Source organism: Geospiza fortis, unplaced genomic scaffold, assembly GCF_000277835.1.
Source record: "Geospiza fortis unplaced genomic scaffold, GeoFor_1.0 scaffold1, whole genome shotgun sequence".
Lineage (NCBI taxonomy): Eukaryota > Metazoa > Chordata > Aves > Passeriformes > Thraupidae > Geospiza > Geospiza fortis.
Genome location: NW_005054320.1, coordinates 1,253,015 through 1,274,052, shown reverse-complemented (window position 1 = coordinate 1,274,052; position 21,038 = coordinate 1,253,015).

Sequence of the window (21,038 nt, the reverse complement as noted above, 5' to 3'; positions counted from 1 at the left end):
TACTCACCCATGCAGAGAGCACACACCCTTCCTAACCATGGCTTTTATTCTGCCTTGAGAGCTGAAGGACTCCAGTAATAAACTGACCTCTGCTGCCCCTGTTTTCCTGAACTGCAGTTTTAACATTGTCTAAATTTCAATCTCCTTGTTCTAGGTCTAAATGTCCTGCAAGAAACCACACTAATATTTGAAACCATACTAGTATTTAAATTTTACTTCACAGATCCCTAGTTTCAAATCCAGTCCTACTGGTTATCATATCCAAAACATTGTCAGTGTCTCCTACCATTCACTGCTCACAGGAAGGATCAGCCACAACCTGTCAGGATCCTTTAAGAAAATTTTCTACATTCATCTTTCTTTACCTTGAACACAATGTTAGCCAATAAACAAAATAAAAGTCCACCAACCCAGACACCCTAAAAATTAAGTTTTGAAAGAACCACACAGCTCACTACAAATAGTATCTCATACATGATTCCTGCAGAATTTTGTAGGTCCACCTATTAACTTGCTCTTGTAGCCTCCCCTTTCCTGGCCCATAACATTCAAGATAGGGACGGGTTTTTTTTAAATACAATACCAATAAGTTCTACTGAGTTCATACCACAATGAATGGCTTATCTCATATCAAAGTTTGCTGGTTTTCCTTAGCTTTTGAAGAAACTAACGTAGACCCAAGACCTTAGCCATCTTTTACTGGACCTGTGATCCTAAGCCACCTAAAAGCATTCCTGACAGTGAATGCTCTTGCATCCTTAGCCCAGTCACTATTTTCTGTCAGAGGATGAATTACACATTATTCATTGCTGAGAGAACTAGTCCTGAAACTGTTGGTCTAACATTCCTATTGCAACTAGCCAGAAGCTATAAATCCTTGACACCACCAGTCCTCATCCTAGACACACCACACTGACAAGGTCCTGCAGTAAATGTATTTTTTCAGCTCTTCCTCTCCTGAACCCTAACCCCCACTGTAGCCATACAGCTCAACCCAGTCACTCCAGAGCACTAGCCATAACTGTAACCTCAACAGTAGCCAGGCCTCTCCTCCACAAAATTAATCACCTCAGACTAATCATATCTCCACTGCTAGATGGAAAACCTGTGAAATTAGGCTTACAGGGCAGCAAAAACGCCAATACAGGAAAACTGTCTTCCAGTGATATGTTCCTTTTTCTCAATTGTTGCTTGAAAACAATTTTAAAGGTACTGATGTCAGTCTCTACTGGTTTTGTTTGAAGAAATGAGTTGTAGTTTTAGTGTAGTTTGTCAGTGCTTTTCCAAACTAGGGCTAATAGAAAATCTTCATTTGCAGCTTAATAGCAAAAGGAAAAATACATTAAGACTTCTTCAATATCAGAAACACTGTGCAAGAACAAATACACAGTCTCCAGTAAATGTGCAAAGGCTTTACCAGATCTAAGCTGTATAGAGCTTTCTTGGATGGGATTTTTATCTTTGTCTTTAATTGCATTTGTATGTGTTGGAAGATATTTTCACTTATTGCAAAAAAAAATTTAAATAAATTTATGAAATAATATTCTCTCTTTTCCACTGTAAAATTCTCACACTTCTAATCCAGTGATAATTTTAAAAGCGTGATCCCCATTAATTTTAATAGGTTCTGGAAGATACTGTAAACCAGTCCCCTTTAAAACTAACAGCATGACAAAATAATATTCCAGAATTAACATGAACACTTCTCTCTATATATAAATTTCTTTGACAGTAATTTCCTGGAGTTTTCTACAGGTTTTCCTAATCATATTTCTTTTTTGATAATGGAAGAAGTCATTCCCCAAGGGCAGTATTTTGTTCTCCTTCAAATCAAAGATAAAAATTCTCCTGAGTTTCATGGGAACAAGAGCATTCTAAAAATAAAATTCCTTCCCTGATAACCTTTAATCGATGGGGTTTTTTCTCAGAAAGCAAATGCAACAAAGATGACCTTTGCATCAGTTCCATTTCTGTCCTTAGGCTGTAACTCTGTTTAGTGCAAAAACAGTTCAAGGATCTGTGAAGGAAGGTTATGTCATCTCCTGCTCCCTCTGGATTGCCCTGAGGCAAAACTGTCCCTTTCTAGTGGTGGTTTACAGCTGTTTCTGGGCTGTTTCTGAGTATTGGTATAGCACAGGAGCCTCCAGATAAGTAGGGGAAAAGGTTGATTAGTCTTAACTGCATCACAGCAGGGGCAACTCTTTTTTGAACTCAGAATTTCTCATCAGCCCTGGTATACTGCCATGATTACCATAGAAGAGGCTGTAAGTCTCTGTAAGAGGATGGAAAGAAATGGGGCTGCCATAGAGGAAGGTAGAACCGAGAGCTAAACTTGTATCCCAGCCATCAAGTGTGTAAGTGAAAAAAGAAGTAAAATCACTATATAGATTCAGAAATCAGACTGTGCTTGAGCCTCTCCAAATAATAAGAATTCATTTACTATGAATTCTTCAGGTCTGTGCAGAGACCCATAAGAGACTTTGCGACCCAAGCTTTCCAGGAGAGAGACGGATGTTTAAAATTTCTGGATCTCACTTTAGGTAAAACAATGAGCAATCTGTTGTGATGAACGCTGCCTGTGTGCCATGTCCCTCTCATCACCTGCTGTTTACTCTTGCAGTTAAACAAGGCTCTGCAGGACATTTCCTAATGTCTATCCTGCATACACAGTAATGGCAGAAAGTTTACATTAAACTGATGGATTTACTTGAAGGAACTGCAGTCAGCAGACTGTGCTTTTAGACACACATACACACAAGTTAAGTATTTAGTTTCTGTACTGCCAATATATTAGTTTGTACAGCTATTACACCTTTTGTTTCTTTAAAGGTCTATTAAAATATCTCATAGTATTTGAGCACTGCTTAAACAAGTACCATAACTTGTGTTCTTCACCAGTAGAGGACAGCACGAAGCTAGCTATAGTCCCAAAAGCTGCTCCACCTTTTTCCCTCATTTCTTCACCCAACAGCTAAAGTCAATGGAAGTTTTCTCGCTACCTTTTTCTCAAGAGGAATACCAGGTCTCCTTACTGAATGTTTTTCAGTGAAATAAAATTTAAGCATATGCTTTATCACTGGCAGAAATCTCTATAATTATCAACATACTCACAAAGATGCTGTTGTGCCTGTTTTCTTCCTTCCAAGATACCTTTGACCTGGGAGATCCTCTAACATTTCTCATGGACACAGAAAATACAGAAGTTAAATCATAGGTGAACCTGACAGGCTGACAGATAAACAAGCTGTGTTCTACTGCAGTTTGCAGATGTCACCAGCCTGCAGTTTGCTCTTTTCTTAAGTTTGTTTTTCAAGATGGGAAGCACAGAAACTGCATCAGTTTTGAAAAGCACAAAGGAAAACAGGGTCTTTATCCTAAAACATATTTTATCTTACCTTAGACATGTCTGACCCATTCAGGCAGGTAGAAAGGATGCTGGTAAGGGGATAAGCTGCAGATTCTGCGCTGCAGTTCACAGCAGATCATCATGGAAGGTGGTGGGTTCTTCCTTTCTACCTAGGGATTGACAAGGAGAGCTTACACTTACTGCCTAATTCATAAGATGCAATTAATTGCTCTAAATCACTCATTACTTCAGCTTTTGCCTTAGTTCTTGTTTGTGTTCCTTAGGCCTAGCTCACCCCTATGTATGATCTGAGCTCTGGGCTGTCTCTGGCTGCCACGCCTGGCTGGCCCTGTTGGGTTTACTCCAGTAGCATGGGGCTGACAGTTTCTGCCCTATTTTCCTTGTTATTGGAAACAAGGAAAGCTTGGCTTCCAGCTGCTCACCAGTGTTGGAGAACAGCTGGACTTTGCTGTTCCTCACACTCAGCCACCTCAAAGTAGCTCAAAAACTGCAGAAAAATTACACACAAAAAACATATAAGTTTTTCTTTGAATATTGTCTAGGTAGTACTTCTATATCCCTGCTTATGTGAGTCCTACTTGTCTAAGCTTGTAGTTTCTTTTTTAAAAGTGAGTGACAAGGATTTTTCCAAGTCAGGCTGCTTTAATGAAAATATTGTTTTTAAAATAATTCTTTCTTTCATATGGACTCTTTTGTGACTTGAAAAAAAGCCTACTCCCACTCTTTATACCGAAAAATTCAAAACTGAACTCAACATCTTCTATGAAATGCAGATTTGGAGCTGCACGTAAGCACTATGTCTAGGTATAGAAATTGGCATAGGTATTGTTAGGGAATTTTTGAGTTTACTAAAGCTGCTTAACTATGAATATTTAAGATGAAATTGCAGGATGATTTCTAACCACCCAAGCTTTAAGTCTGTCAAATGGTCTTCTGTGAGCTGTAGTGGGAAAGTTGTGGGCAATAAATTAGACTCTGGCAAAGCTTTGAAGTTTTGGTATGACTGAGGGCAGCTAAGTCTAAATGAGATGAGTGAAAACCAGGTTAGAATGCGACACAGAAAACTGCAAGTTTTATTGCACATTTACTTCAGCTTTACCTTCTGTAGTTTGGGTTTCTGTTGTGAGCTTCTACAAGGGTATGAAGCACAACATTACCAACTTGGCAAGAAATAACCAAACCCTAAATCTCTTTTGGTTCATAAGAGAATTTCTGTTGTTTTTTGAAAAAAATTGAGTTGGTAATAGGACATTTAGGGGAACCACTTCTGATGGTGCCTTGGATTGTCTTGTGTTCATTCAACAAGCAGAGCCAAGAGCCTGTAGCGCTGTATTTCTGTATTTGCCTGTACCTGTATTTTTGTCTTTCAGTTTTAGATCTACAGCATTTGCCACATGTGCTCCTGCTTTTCTGCTGGTACTCACTGTAATGCACTGCCTGGTCACCCTCAGCTCTCACAGAGAATTCAGGGTTTGTCTCTACTAGAATTTGAATTGTAATGTTTGTTTGTGCCATGTTGAGTACACATGTAACACTCACAGCCACTTTTCCTCAGAGCAGCAAAATTGGTATCTATTAAGCAGCTTTTCAAAAATGGTTTTGAAGTTGTTGGGAACAGCACATAATTAAGTATCTCTAATTCAGATCCCAAGTCTCTACTACAAAGTATCTCTTAGTTAACTTCAGAAAAGCCATGTCTATTTTCAAGCTCATCTGACTCTTCTTGCATCTTCTAAGCCCTACAGAAACACTTCTGTCACAGAAATGCTGTTTCAGCCTTGCCTTGTCTCTAGGCAAACGTTCATTTGCTTGGTGAACATTGATGAGCCCTGGACAGTGCAGTGACAGACTGTTTACACAGAACACGTCTCATTAGCTCTGGGGGAAAAAACCAAACAACTTGTGTCAGTTTTGAAGTGAAGCTGAATTATGGGTGGCCACTTCTTGCCATCCAAAGTTCAGAGAACTTGTGGTGTTACTTCTGTTGAGATGCAGCAATTTCTAAGAGCTAATTTGTATATGGATATTGCCTATAGAGGACTCTGGGTATTGATTCTGAATAAAAAGTTCTGCTTAAGCTGACTTACAAGTTCTCCTTGAGTTCCTACAGGGGAATCTCAATAGACCAAGACTTTGCCTTTTAATCCTCCTTTTTCATGATCTCTAAAGCATCCCAAGTGTTGCCTCAGCACTGATGATATGGGCAGCAGTAACCTTGAAGACTTCCTTTCAAATGCCCCATATCTTCTCACATTTTGAGCTGTGTCAGGTGTAGGCCTATATTACACTTTCTGTAGCCCTTACCTCCTAAAAATAATCCTAAGAAGTCATGATAGATAGTACACTGTAAGTTATTAATCATCTCAGGCCAATTTAGTTCTGTGACTATTTCTCTTCCTAAAGAAATAATAAAGAGCTGGGAAGAGCTATAGATGACTTTAAGGAAGTTAGTGAAACCATTAGCAGCTAATACACATTCTAAGGTCTGTTTGGGTTTTGTGAAGATAAAGCAGTACTGACTCAGTAATTTCCAGTGCACTGATAATTCTGCAGTGCTAACAATTCCTTATGCTCTGTTAAAATAACACAATATCCCTTATTTTGAAAATATGTTGTCTGTGTTCAAAAAGAGCCTGACAATATGAATATTTTTAGCAACCATGTTTCTTGCATTCAGACTCTCTAGTTTGGGTGGGATGTTTCTGAGAAGATTCCTTTCTTAGCTTTATGTTACTGCCTTCCCAAAAGATGGGAGATAGCTTCTTAAAACCATGAGGGATGATATTACAATTTTTATTACAATACATCCCTCTGCCTGGTGATGGAATCTAGCTGAGAGTAGTGTCTGGAAAGTATATAGCCTCTCCCAGCTTTGGTTGTCCCAGGCAAACTCTGGGGTATATTGTCATTCTTATCTGATGTTTCATAAGGTTTCTAAATTCGTTTGTCTACAAGTAATAGTATTTAATCTTCTCTTTCATGACAGATATGTATAATATAATGTTTGGTTGGTTTGTTTGGTTTTTTCCCTAGAAAGAAAAACTGCAAAAATTAAATGCTAGGCAAGTAATCATGCATCTATAATGAGAAAGGACACGTACTCAGCAAGTATTTTGGGTTTTATTCTTTTTGCAGGAATACCTCTGGTCTTGCTTGAGGCCACCAGATATAGTAGAATTTAGGAGAAGTCTGTGATATTTCTTGGAGATAGCATTCTTGCACAGAAAGGAAAATTTCTTATACAACAGATGCTAATCTAAATGTTCTGATCACTTGATCAAATGCCCCATAAAGTAAATATTTCCATGGGCTATTTGATCAGACTTGACAACAACATCTTCAGCTTGAAGGAATAATGCTAATAGTAACTTTTTAAATTCAAAGCCATATAACTTCCTAGTAACTTCCTATATAACAAATAAGAATAGATATTAACTGTTATTATCAGTGCTGCCTGACATGCTTACCCCAGCTGCCAAGCTACAATCTTTTACTACAGTAGTCATCTTTTTTGTTTTCCTTTAATATTAACAGTGTTTATTCCTTTACCCTCTTTAAACTCTGCCCAATCACATAGCTGTTCCCCTAAAGGCTGCAGAGAAATCTGGAGAAATATGTGTGTTTTAATACTAGCTGTATGTCATCCAGGATCCCACTGGAGATGACATTATTACTTTTCAATGACAAGAGCTGGTCGCATGGGAGGTGATGTTTTTATTATAATCAGCTGCAGAGAACTGGTGAGGGTGAGCTCATTTGCAGCTGAGTATGTTTGAACTTTTGCACCTTTCAGTACCTTTTTGTGAGCAGCACTCTCTCCAAGTGGATATGTTAGGGAGTTAGGTTTCCTGTAAATGCTGAGATCTTAGGAAATGGCCACAGGAAATGAACATCACAAAATAAAATAGAACTGAAGAATTATGATGGTGATTATTGAAGCAAAGTAGTTTCATCTGGGTTCTGTAGGAAAGGATTATTATGGTTTAAATATCTGATTTGATTTGAGTCTTCCATTCACAGAATTACTCAAAAGACTTATTGAATCTAAGTCATATTACTCAAAGCAGATTCCACTTACACTGGCTGGCCATTATGCTGTGAGTCTCCTGGGAGATGCTGAGCACCCTAAACTCTTGTCTGAAGCTTCAAAAAATGGTCTTTTTTCAAAGCCTTGAGAAACATATCACATCTGCTTCCCTGGAACAATTTCCAGACAACATGAATTTAACTGACTTTTGGTGAGGAATAAATGGAAATCTCGTGGCACATCTGGTGCTGCCTTCAAATTAATTTACAGTGGTTAAATAGATTTGAACTGGCACTCACTCACATGAAGAACCTGTCATGCAGCTCTTTGTTCACCCCACTAATTAGGCTATTAACCAGTGTCTTTTGCCTTAATGCGGATTTTGCTGAAAAAAACATGACATTTTGCACATGGCTGGGCTTTAAGGCAGTTAATGCAATTAAAGCAAAGAGCTCCCAGCACAGCAGGAAACCCAGATAACAGGAACAATTGCTTAGTCAGCACATTTCTGCTCCCACAGGAGCTGAGGCTAATTATCAGGGCCAAGGCATCCAGCATCCAGAGGGGTGAGGAGATGACAGCACAACAGCATTTCTGTGCACAACTGCCCTAGTCAAATTTATTTACACATTCTGGAGAAACAATGCTTTTGAAACACATTTTCCCAGTGCAGATGGGGAAGTATAGATAATGGATCCATGTAGTTGTCCTACTAAGTTTTCACAACAATTTGCAGTTTGGAAAGCAGCTGAGGCAGTTTATACAGTGCCATCCATACAGGTTGACCCTGGGTAATTTTGGAAAAGATGTATCAAAGGGAAAAAGGGGTTTACAGAGGGAAAGGATTCAAGTCTGGAAATTGTCTCTATGCAAAACAGACACTTTCTTTCCCCCTCCCCCCCCCCACCCAAATTTAACAAAAAGTCAAATAACATTCCACAGTCATCAAAGCATGTTCTCTTATCAACAAGCTGGCTTTGAGTTAACAGCATACTTATTGATCTTTCTCTATTTTCTTTACTAAACCAGATCATAAAAGGTGAGAAAGAACAGTTTTGTCTGAGCACTTTTATGAGTTAAAAGCATTATTTTGTGCTTAAGGCACTAGGCCAGATCTTCAAACATGTGGTTCAGATCCTGCTTTTCCTGTGTGACAAAATATATTTGCATTTCAATTCCCCATCTGCAAGGTGGGGATCATGTTGTTTTCTTGTTTTACAGAGGTGGTCAGTTCATGGAGTTATGTGAGTGCCTGCATTGCCCAGTTCAATGAAAATGTGACTTTAAGCTGTGTAGAGTGGTTGATTACTTAATGTTTTGATTATCCAGTCCCAGCTCTATCACTGTTTTCTGTGCCTTCAAATTATTTTTTCCAGTATTGCCATTCATAATATGAGAAAAATGTTGCTTTCTTACTTCCAATGGTAGTTGTATGAATAAGTTGTTTACAGGGCTTCCAAAAGCATGCTGTAAAGATGGAAATTATTTCAGTCATATGAACTCCATCCACTAAGCTATCTTTTGCAAAGAGAGTCCTTCCACTGTTTTCTTCGCTCCTGCTCATAGAGCTTCTTCCCTGTTGTTTCCTATACATGAAAAAGTCCATTCAGGCTTCACGCATTACTATCCCCCAATTTTCAGATGTACAAATCCAGCTGCAACATCGTGAGAGATGAGGAATGAGAAAATGATAGTTGCAGTCTGATGTTGGCCAGAACTCAGCTAAGATTTTATCTTACCACTGCCTTTGGTGTCCAGGGAAAGGCACTGATCTGTGGGCCCTCTTCCAGCTCATGCCTAATTGGAGTGCTGGCCCTTGGCCAACAGCCCAGCAGAAAAACAAGTCATGAAACAGGAGAAGTCTTTGAGTCAGCTCCTGAAATAGGTGGAGCAGTCATAGACAATGAAGTCTTTTTACCATCCACTCTGGGATACATCTTTCCTTCCAAAGATTCATTGTTTCCATAGCTTCCTGACAGTTTTCCAGCAAGATTGCAATCTCAGTCTACAAAGCACCAGGAGATTGATTCTAGCTGAAAATTATCTGTGGTAAACAGACAAGTTTCTGAGGACTCTACTTTTCTGTAAGGGAGCAGATTTTTTTGAACAAATTCTGCAGACATCACCTTTAGGCTGATCATTTCTGTTGAGAGTTAGTTGAGGGAAACCTACTAAATTGCTACACAGGACCACAACTTTCCCAAATGTAAATATGCCGATTATCTGGTCTGCTCTTATATCATAAGAATTTTTCCTTTCAATCTTTCACTGAAAATCACAGAATTATATTCTCAAAATTGCAGATTCAAATGTTTTACAATCTGTTTATAATGCAGTATTTCTGTAAACTGTGTGCTGGTTCTTTTACTGCCTCCTAACTGAAGGAGTGTGTATTACTGTGATGAGGGACTTATTTTCACAGTAATGCAAGAAGGCTCAGCAAATTGCATCAATATCCTTCTTGAGCCAAAAAAACAAAAGGAAAGAAAGCAAGCAGGTTTTGAGGAAGGATTCAGCTTTTCACTCCAGGATTCTTACTCAGAGCAATACATATTCTACAATTCCAGCTTGTTCCTGACAAATACAGAGCACACTGTTTTCTCATGAACAAACATTTTCTAGTCATTTATGCATGTCTATTTGCGTTGATTGAAATTATAAACTAGATGTTTTGAAAAATGCCTGGGATATCAAGAAATTGTACACAGATCTGGTCATATGTTCTCTAGAAGCACACCACAAGTTGTGGGGTTCCTCAAGATCCCACCCAAGGATAACCCAAAGTTTGTTTTGAAACAAGAAATGCTGAGGGATTTTTTCAGGTTTCCCCTTATCCCTGGGGGAATAGTTGCTAATAATTTTTTTGAGGTGAGTTTTGAAAGAGGATGATCAGATAATACAACACAACTGCTTATGTAAAACAAATTATAAATAGAAGATAACAGGGTGCAGCAGGGATTGGGAATGCGTGAATAAGTGCAGTGCATATTCAATGGGAGACAAAACTCTTTTCTCACCAGTCTAGAAATGTTTAGTAAACAATCAAATGAGCAGTGCGGGGTGGGTCGAGGAAAAACCATTGCTTAGGAGCTGCTCTTAAGTACGATGCACAGCTTTTAGAAAGTCAGGCCTTTCATCAAACTATCCAGAGGAAAACGTTTGTAATTGTGAGAGTCTGTCCGAAATCCTGCATTTTTCTGCCTCACGATTGCCAAAAAAGACCACCGAAAAAACTGCTGAGCCAGTGCAGGGTGGGGAAGTTATGTGCCTCTTAGCTACCTGCCTCCATAGGTAGTTATCTATCAACTTCATGGGACATTCTGCCCCTGATTCCGAACAATGGATCTGGACTCCCCGCCTCTCGGCCTGGCTGGCTTTGGACTGTGCAAATGGCCCCTTTCCAACAAGGAGACCCCCCCCCTGGCCTGCCTTCAACCATCGTGACAAATAAACAGAGATGCGGGCTTCTTCATCGAGGGATCAAGACAAGGAGACCCTGTACCACCAGACCCCCCTGTACCTTCTTGTAAAGACTGGGACTGAACTAGCAAAACTTGCCCCCCCCTAGCTCGGTGGTGGGGAGGGAGAGCTGTGCTGTCGGGACGGGGGAAAATTGCCCAGAACTGAAGCGCGAGCACTGAAGCACGAAAACAATGGTTCCTGCTAGTTATCTGGACTCCGAGTACCTGTACCCCGAGTTCTGTGTTCTTCCCCCCTTTTCGTGATTTCGGTTGTGAAATTGATTCCCTTCCCCCAACGAACAACGGTATAATTAGGGTCCCAGAACAGCCATCCCCTTGGAGATCTCCCCAAGACCTGGTACCCTGCTGAACTGCTGATGGCTGGACCTCGAGAAGCAAGACCACGGTTTTGGTAGCTATAACCCATATCCTTTTCCTTCCTCCCTCTTTTTCCTTGTCTTTTCCTCTTCTCTCCGGTTCCCCCCTTTCACCAACGCCATTCTGCTGTGATTTTCAATAAAATTGTATCTGATTTGTTGCCGTAAATCCTCTGTGCCTTATTGGTTATTTTTGCACCTAAAAATCAACCCCGCCATCTGTACCCCCTCCTGGGTCGGATCGGGACAAACCAGTTTGGGTTTTACTAGTTCTACCAGCTGGTCTAGAAAAAGGTCACTTCCTTTGTAGCCTACTGTAGCTACAGCAACGCTGCTACATTTTAATGCTGTTAGGTACTCCTGAATCAAAAAGGGTATAAAGGACCGGCCTGTGAAATCTATGGATCTCCAGCAACTTCAGTGGAGTTTCTTTTTATTTACGTGAAGTAAATCAGGCCTGGGTCCTTCTTTGAGAGCACTGTTAAGGAGAGTTTCAGGAAGTTGTTTCAGAACATTGATCCAGATAGTTATATAGATTTGAATGCACAAGAGTGGTGTGAAAGTATAATTAAAAATTAAGACAGTATCTAGAAAGCTGATAAAAAGTAGATCAAGTAATAAAGTGTGGTGACAAATATTGTGAGCAGGCAGGACTTTTACATCAGAAATTCAGTGCAGAGAAGTTAATTCTCAAACATAGGTCAAATTTCAAGATGCTTCGTGATAACATGGGAGGCAATCTGTGCCTGCATGCAATTCCTCACTTAGATAATGCATAGGAAACACGATTTAAACTCCCAAGGCATCTAACCCTGTGTGCAGTTGTCTAGAAAAAAAGTATATACTATCAGAGCCTTGTGTGATTCCATATTGTGATTCCATAGCATTGGAATTTGCTGAAGATTTGTGGTCTTGACTCCTTCTTTTTATTAGTCATTATATAAAAGGGAATGGGAAGGAATTTGGAAGTTGTCAGGGAAGTCTCTGTAGTGGGCACTTTGCAGACATCTAGTAAATGAACACAGATTCTAGAACAGGAAACTGCACCAGAAGATGTAATTCACCACACTAGATGCAAGCTGTGATTAAAAGATAAAAAAACAAACCAACAAACAAACACACACACCCCTGAAAAGAAAAGAAAAAAAAAAAAACCAAGAAAATGGGAGGTAATAGCTTACAAAGTGAGTAACATTCAAGTATGTATGAGTATTAAAATACCTTTAACAGTGCCAGCCAAGCATCATCAGTGTACTGAACTATGCTTTAGTGTTAACTGTGAGAAGACTGAGCTCTGATCATCTGGAAGGGATGGAAGGCAAATTTGGAAAGGAAAAATTCTCTTTAGAAATGGAACAATTAACCATCTCACTGCAGAGTAATCCTCTAACTCTGATTTCTAGTCATACTCATCCTATAAGCCCAGGCTGCCCCTCCGACCATTTCAGAAGTTTGTCGTGCAAACGTAACTGCCAATAGCTGAATATGAAAAAAAAATATTATAATGAGTATGAAACTGAAGAGCTTCTTTGGACTGTTTGAGTCAATGCTCAAAATATGTTTTTAGAAACTCTTACTCATCAAAATATAAATGGAAGAGTTGTGATATTTCTAATATTCCAGAATGTCTCATACTGAGTTCTTAGGTACACATCTAACATGATGATTTTTAATCAATCAGATCTTACGTTCTATTTAAATCTGACTTCTTTTAAAAGATTTATTTTAAATTTCAATTTGCAACTGTCATTTAGCAGGTCTGAGATACATTCACACTCCCTTCTGATAATATTTTGTGGTGATAACAGAAGCCCAGATTGTTCTTTTCTCATTTTATTTTCATTTTGACATCTGTTTGTTGGTTACCTTTACATTGTGCTTCCTCAGCTTGGGAACAGACTATAGAAACAGCAGCCACAGCATCACGCCAGGACACATATGCAGAGCCTGTGGGGCCCAAGGAGGAGAAGATGAAGCCAACAGAGTGGAAGTAATTACTGTTAATCAAGCAGAGTTAATTACCAGCAGTCCAGTTTGTGGGAATCCATAAAGTTAGAGGGTTTTATATTGGTGGGAAAGAAAGACAGGCCTCAGTGCAGCAGAGTTATGGATATTGCTGATGCATCTTGTTAGCTGTAGGAAGACGTGAGGAATGAACAATAGACTTATGTTTAGTGTTTAGTAATAGTTTTCTAAGTTGCAAAAAGTTTCTAGAAGCAAGGTTGAATTTCATGAATAGGGCTTTATGTATTGTATTGCTATAAATGAACAAGCAAGCATTGTTTTAACTCAAGCTACATATGTTTATGTTGATTGGTTAGAATCACTGTCAATATTCATTTGCTCTGTGTAATTGGCTAAGAAGAGTATTTGGCATTTTGTAACAATAATTTTCTTTGACTTGCTGTCTGGATTGCAAACTGTCAGGGTCTTTACATAGACAAAACTATGGATTAGAAAGATTCTGAAAAGTAAACTGTTCCCGACGCATTCCGAAGCAGTCCCATCCCATGGTGTCCGTATATAGCTAGCCAGCGCACAGTTCAGTGGGCTTGGCACTGCAGTTTACAAGGACACATCTTTGAATTACTTTCCCCATCTCTGCTGGAGCTTTTCTAAGAGTCAGTTTGTGATGTGTGGAAAGCAAATTTGTGGATATGTCTCTGCCTTATTCTTCTAACCATGATTTTAGGAATCCCAATTTTGACTGATGGCATTCCAGACTAGCACAGCTCCACTGGAGGAGCTGTCATTGTCTGGCCATGATTGGGTTAGTCTGTGTTTGGGGGACACTTGGCAGCTCTCAAAGTGAATACAGTTAGGTCAAGAAAGCTAAAACAGGGACCTGTTGCCTTGGGAAGGCAAAAGCCAAGGGATCATCTGATATCATCAGTAGACCATGTTCAGACATAGTCAGAGGATGTTGTAGAATTTCCAAACTCACTCAAAATTGTGCCTGAACACAGCCTAGACAAGAACTATCTGAGCCTCATCAGAAAAAGTTCAACTTAGATGAGCACTATAACAAGGAGTGGGAGTTCTACAGAACAATGCAAAGAGGTATTGAGGAGTCAAAGAACAAGTAGTGAATTCAGTAGAGCCCAAGGGGAAGCTAAACACTACTTGCAGCTTTTTGAGGCCATAGAGAGTGTTTCAAACTGTCTGTATTTAAGTAGGCTCCTCAGTTCTAAACAGCAGTGCCAACTTTAAAAGTCTTTCTTCCTCTTTGCTTTTTTCACTTTCCATTGGAAGAAAGTGAAGGGAAAAAATGTTGTGAGGTTCTGTATAAAAACCTTGAGGTCCACAAAGTGAAATCAGCTGCTATAGCAATAAGATTTATAAACAATATAAATATAAATCTTATTTTATAATAAGATTTTATAAAAATCTACTCACAAACTGTTGACAGTCCTTTAAAAACATAATTAATCTTCTTGCACCTCTAATATCAGAAATCCAGTTTGGTACATGCCTGCTCTGCTCTTTAGAAATCTTTAGAAATCTTGCCTCTGCTTTAACCAGTACCATCTTGTGCAGTGAAGAACAAATTCCTCTTATCTATGACCTTACATATTTGCTCATTTGAACATCACTCATTTAGGTACCTTATCCAGATAGGTTCTTCATGAATGTAGAATCCAGTCTCCTGAGCAGCCTAGGACCCCATTTCTGAAGGTGTTCTCTGTATACCCAATTCAGATCAAGTTAATTCCTTTAATAATGGTGACCCATTCCAGGAGACATTTTATTATTTTAAATAAAATTAACTTAATATTTCTTCATCTCTTTTAAAATATCTAATCTCTTAGCTGAACAATACATTTGTCTTTTCATATCTTCCTGTCAGTCATATCTCATAGTTTGGCCATTAACTGAACAAGCAGGTCATTGTCCCTGCCTTCAAATGATAAATTGCCAACTTAAATGAGAAATTCTTATTAGTCTTTTTAATTGTAGTTCATCACATTTCTATTACTCCTGACTTATAAAGCAATCTTTCTTGTATGATAATCTTTTCCCGCTCCTTATACAATATTTTATCACTATACTGAAAATGCCTCCCTCTGTATCATCAGCAGATTTCATTAATTCCCTCCTATTCTTTGTGCCAAGGCCATCCATGAGAGTATTTTATAATACTGAGTTCCATAAGCAGTCCTGGAAGATGCATCTCTGCAATCTTCCTTGAACTCTCAGTGATAAATCCTCATTCTCTCTTTCCCCTACTCTCCTTGCCAAATCTATTACCATACTCATTTTTATTCACATAGTCAGGTGATTCCTATGCTATTTCATATCTTTTCCACTTTAATTTATGAACTGTATAAGAATACTTTACATAAGTCATGATAAATTCACTGTATTTTCTTTCCCTTAAAAAAAGCTGATTGCTGTCTAAAACAATGGCAGCAGAATCCATTTCTTTAATAAATCCAAACTCTATTTTATCCTATGTTTTGCTACCTTTACGCCTTGTAGAATATTTTCCTTTACAACATGTTCTAAAGCCTTGTATACTATACTAAGTTTACAAGTGCATCAACATGTTCTTTCTGTATTTTTAAATTCAGAAGTTTGTTTCCTATACAAGACGGAAAAAATAGCCCCCATTTTCTTTTGGTGTCATTGGCAGACAATTATTAATTTCTGACCTACTAACATTGCACAGTGATCCATTTTTTAAACAAATGAAGTCTCCTTCCACCTCCCTTTTTTTTTTTTTTGTCTTTTGATAATTCATACTTTGTTGCTATTTTTTCTCATCTCCAAGGCAGATTTTTTCCTAAGTTTTTGTTAACTTCTAACATATTTTTTCAGGTAGTGTTTCACGGAGAAAGAGAAAAAACTCCACAACTTTTAGTTGTAAAGCCTGTGTGTTTTTATTACAGCACTGGACGCATGCAGAGATTGCTCTCTTTAAAAGGGCATGTGTACCTTTGTGAACTCCAGCCCTTCTTTTTATCCCCCTTTCAAATGCATATGCATACAATTTCACAATAGGCTCATACATACTCATTTTTAAGAATTTCACAGTGACATTTGCTGCTAGTTTTCTTTATCAGGGTGTCCCTGTCCTGTTCCACAGCGTCTCTGTTTTTCTTTTCGCTGTCTCGTCTTTTATCTTCTTGTCTTTTACTGAAGAAGCTTTTCCCTTTGGCCTTGGCATTACACAGAAAGGCACTTTTGACCTCTTTTACTGTGGGGGTTTTTTACTATGCCTCAGTAGCTGCTCATCCATTTACAGTAAGATCCCTTCTATAAGAGTTATGGAGGGTTTTTAAATCTCCTATTTACCAATCCTCCCAAACTTTCTCAACATTCAGGACTCCAAATTATTCTGTCCACTCTACTTCTCCAAATAGTTCTCTTTCTTTTATAAAATTTCTTCCTTTTTTTTTCTAACACTTCTTTTTGGTTATATACAATAATTTAATTTATATTGATCTGATGTAACTCATATTTCTCAGACCCAAAATTACTTTATGCTACTGTTGTAGTGAGTTGGAGCAAAGACACAGTCCTTACTCAGCAGCATTTTTTCAGTAAATTCTCAAACTTTTTCTTTCCTAAGCTAAATGAAAAAAATACAACAGAAAAGGAATGTATTTCTTCTATTAGAACAGCACATCTTTCAGTTCATGTGATGGGCACTCTTTTTATCCAGTCTCTGATTTATAGTGAATAAGAGACTGATGCATTCAATATGTAGTCTTTTCTCCATAATGAAATAACATTATCTCAGTTTTCTTAAAGACACATTTTACCAATTCCAGTAATGCTCACTTTATTCTTTGAGGCCAGAGCCCTGCCACTTGAATAATCCTGATAATTTTCAATGGACTAATTTTTGGGCATGATATTCTGAGAAGACATAAGAGAATCAGGTCCTAGAATCTCACCTTGAGCTGGGAATTTTGCACTGCTAAACTGATTTCCAATGTCACCATCAAATCCCACCCCAGCAAATTAAAGTATGCATCTTTTATTAATAACATATTTCCTATATACTTTTTAGTTTCTGTCTCTATTGCAACATTCTTTATGATCGGAACCTTAAAAGGTTCCCTTTTTGCTCCAATTACCATCATTGCATCATCACTCAGAGAGCACCCTCATCGTAACTGTTGCACCGTGGTCCACTCGGGTCCGAAATCTACTAAAAACCAAATGTTCTGCCTGTGGGGTCCCACTCTCAATTTTATCAAGGGGTCCCTCGGTGTTCCAGACCCCAAACTGAAAAGTCCCTGACACCCCTAGTCTTCCTGAAACATAGTTTGATCCTTGACCTTGTTGGGACAATTCCTCCAAATGTGCCACTTTTGCTTGCAGTAGTAGCACTCAAAGTCCTTCTTCTGGTAGTTTGAACCCTTTCCTTGGGAAGGATTTTGTTTCTTCACCGGCGCCGTTTTTGCCGAGTCTCTGACCTGTTCCTGTTTCTGTCCTTCCCTCACTGCAGCCACTACCACTTTCGCCTGAATCTTTTGCTTTTCTTCGTCTCTTCTCATGTAGATCTTCTGGGCTTCTCAGAGCAGTTTGTGCAGTTCCCTGTCCTGCCATCCATCTATCTTTTCCAATTTGTTCCTTATGTCTTCCCATGATTTCATCACGAATTGGGTCTTCAGCAAGACCACACCAATCAGAGAATCGGGGTCCATCCGGGAATATATTCTCAGGCTCTTTTGGAGCCTTTCCAGCCATTCTGTGGGGGTTTCGTCCTTTCCCTGACATTCCCTGAATACTTTGCTCATCTTTTGTCCCTTTGGCACCACCTCCCTGACACCTTGTATTATCATATTTCTCAAATTTATCATTTTCTGCCTCCCTTCCTCCGTCTGGGTGTTCCAAGATGGCTTTTAGTCCAGCCACCTCTGATCTCCTCGCTCCCCCTGGGGATTCCTGTGCTCCCAATCCTTGATCGCAGCTTGTCTGATCATTTCCCTCTCCTCATTGTTGAACAAGGACCTCTTGAGATCCTCTTACATGTAGGTACTGGTTCCTAGAAATTCATCTAGCCTTTCTGCCACCCCCAAAGGATCGTCCATCAGCTTTCCCATCTCTTTCTTGAAAGCCCTCACGTCCCCGGTGTCGATCAGCACGTGTACAAAGCCGATAACTCCTGGAGCCGTCGGTATTTCCTGTAAACGGAAGAGACTGGGCTTTTCCGCCTCGTTATCACTATCTCCAATGGTCGCCCTCCTCGTCCTTCGCCTTGTTTGATGGGCCGGAGGAGAGTTTGCTTTCTTTCGGAGAAATACCTGTTTCTCCTCGGTCTTGGGAAGGGTCGGTGGCTGGGGCTGCTCACATGGGAGCGAAGGTGCCGTTGCCTGCCCACGTGGGAGAGAAGGCGCCACGGCCAGCTCCAATGGGAGCAGCACCGCCAAAGCCTGTCCCTGCAGGATCAATGCCTTGGGAGGCAACGGGGGCACCTGAGGTACCTGTGCTGGCGTGGGCTGGGGCAGAAGGACAAGATAGGGAGGTGGTGGTTTGCCGAGCGTCTGAGAGCTCTGATCAGGTATAATCCTGAACAAGCGTATTTCCACATCTCAGCATACTCAATTTCCTCAAAATCCTGCGGGTGGTGATCGACTACGTGGTTGTACAGGGATTCACACGTCCGTATCTTGAAAGTGCTGAACACCAGCCAAAGCACATATTTTGCAATCTCCTTTCCCCCCAACTTTTCCATACAAAACTGTATCATCTTTTCCTTGGACTTTCCCACCCTCCCGGGGCTGTCGTCCCAGTGTTCTAACATCCACCCCAACAGGCTTCCCCTCAGGATTTCAGGCAGAACCTTCTCAGGATCTTGGGGAGGTTTCTCCTGGGGCTTTTCTGGCACTTACTCTTTTTCAATCCCATTTTCCCCAAAAAACCCATTCACTAATTTTCTCACCTTGTGTCCTTCGGCTGGGATTCTCGACGCAAGTCCCAAGTCTTTGTCTGATGTCAATTTCCTAAGTCTGTGAAACACTACCAGTCTACTCAGCCACGCAGAGAACTGTTCCGCAGGTCTTTTGACTGGTATTGAGCTCTCTTACCTGATTCTCCGGATCAGAAAGTGGACCGACTCCCGAAATATTTTGGGAACATTCTTTCCCCTCCTGACCCAACCATGATCGATTCCCTGAACTCCCTATGAGTCCCAGGTCCCATGTGTGGCAAGAAAAAGTGCTTGCTTCCCCCTTGACTGACCACTTCCCTCACGGAAGAGTGGAACTGCAATCGTGGGGTCCACACCCACTTCGTGATAGAATCACGTCTCACACATGCTCGATCACACCCCACTCAACCACGCGGTACTCACGGTTCCTTTCCCACGTGGATTCTTTGTGCACATCGATTTTCCAAGTGAAAAAAAAAAGCACCGCGACCTTGGAGATCCCTCTTTGGATCGTTCCGAGTTCCCAAGATCTCTGGACCCATTTTATCCCTCTTTGGCTGTGGTTCTGGCTTCGGTTCAGTGTTTGGTTTTGTGAACTCCCAATCTCGTCAGGCCGCTGAAATCAGTGGGGAGCCTCCTGATTGGAGAGGGGTCCCCGAACCCTAAATTCAAATCACGTCCGGGGTCACCAGAGTTGTTATAAATGATCAATCGAAAGCCAAATTATCAAAAATGCGAAAAGATTTATTTATCTTTTTCCGTGACCGAAATACTGTCCTCAAAACCATCACAGCCAAAGAGACAGCGTCGAGCGCGGGATCGGCACTGGGTGAACCTGGATCTGACCTCTATCGCATCAAATCCCCCCTCGTTCACAAGAGCCACTTCTAGCGGGGATGTTTTATACAGTTTATTATGCCCGAGGCGAAGGAGTGCAAGTTTCTTTTGTAACTCTGCATATTCACAGTTGGTTCTTTCACTGTGCAGAGCTGGACAATTCCCTTTTCCTGGTTGATAGCCAGTGTTGATCGAATCCCGGGAAGTCACGCATTCACATGTATCTTTCTGGTGACTTCGGCTATCTTGATCAATGTTATCAACAGGGCGATGATGGCTCTCAGGCATCTTCCGATGACTCGGGATAACGGTGATCATCACGCTGGGTGTGTCTAATTATAAGCTAAATGCCAATCGTTATCTGGCCACCTTCAGGAATTTTGCAGTTTGAATAGACATCCGCCTCTCAGGCTGCTTGTGGTAAGAGACTCGTTTGGATTTCACAATCTTTATAAAATACATTCTTTTATAGCATGAATTATTTCTAACATATATTACACATGAAAACCATGTATTAAGACAAGTCTTTCAAACTGTTGCATTGGTAATCCTTGGGCTCTGTAGATTCTATAAATCTTTGAGTCTTTTGAGGTGTATAACCTTTAATAATTTATTGCTTCTGTCAGGATGATGGTGCTCCCTTTGCAAAATATGTAAGCTAGGGTCCACAAAAACCATTTGTAGTCAGGGAAAGTAGCTTTGGGATAAACTTCTAAGAATGATTAGGCAAATTTGGCCTAAATTTAGAATAGTTAAATCAAGTTCACAAAATACCTTGACAACAGAACATGACACAGGAGGAAACCTCTGTCAGGTCCACCAGAAACTGCTACTGAATTACACACAACATGTTCAGATGCTCCTCTTAATGCATGGCACCATCAAGCCATAAATCATTCAAGGAGTGATTTTTCCAGTACACAGTAAATACCACCAATGACTGGTGGTCTTAGGAATGTGGTCCCTGTAGTACAGAAAGGATGCTATTGTAGTGATATAACTGCTTCACGTGATGTAACTGCTTCACGTGATCTATGAAACATGAACTTCTGCATCTGGTGAATGGAAGACAAAGCGACATATATAA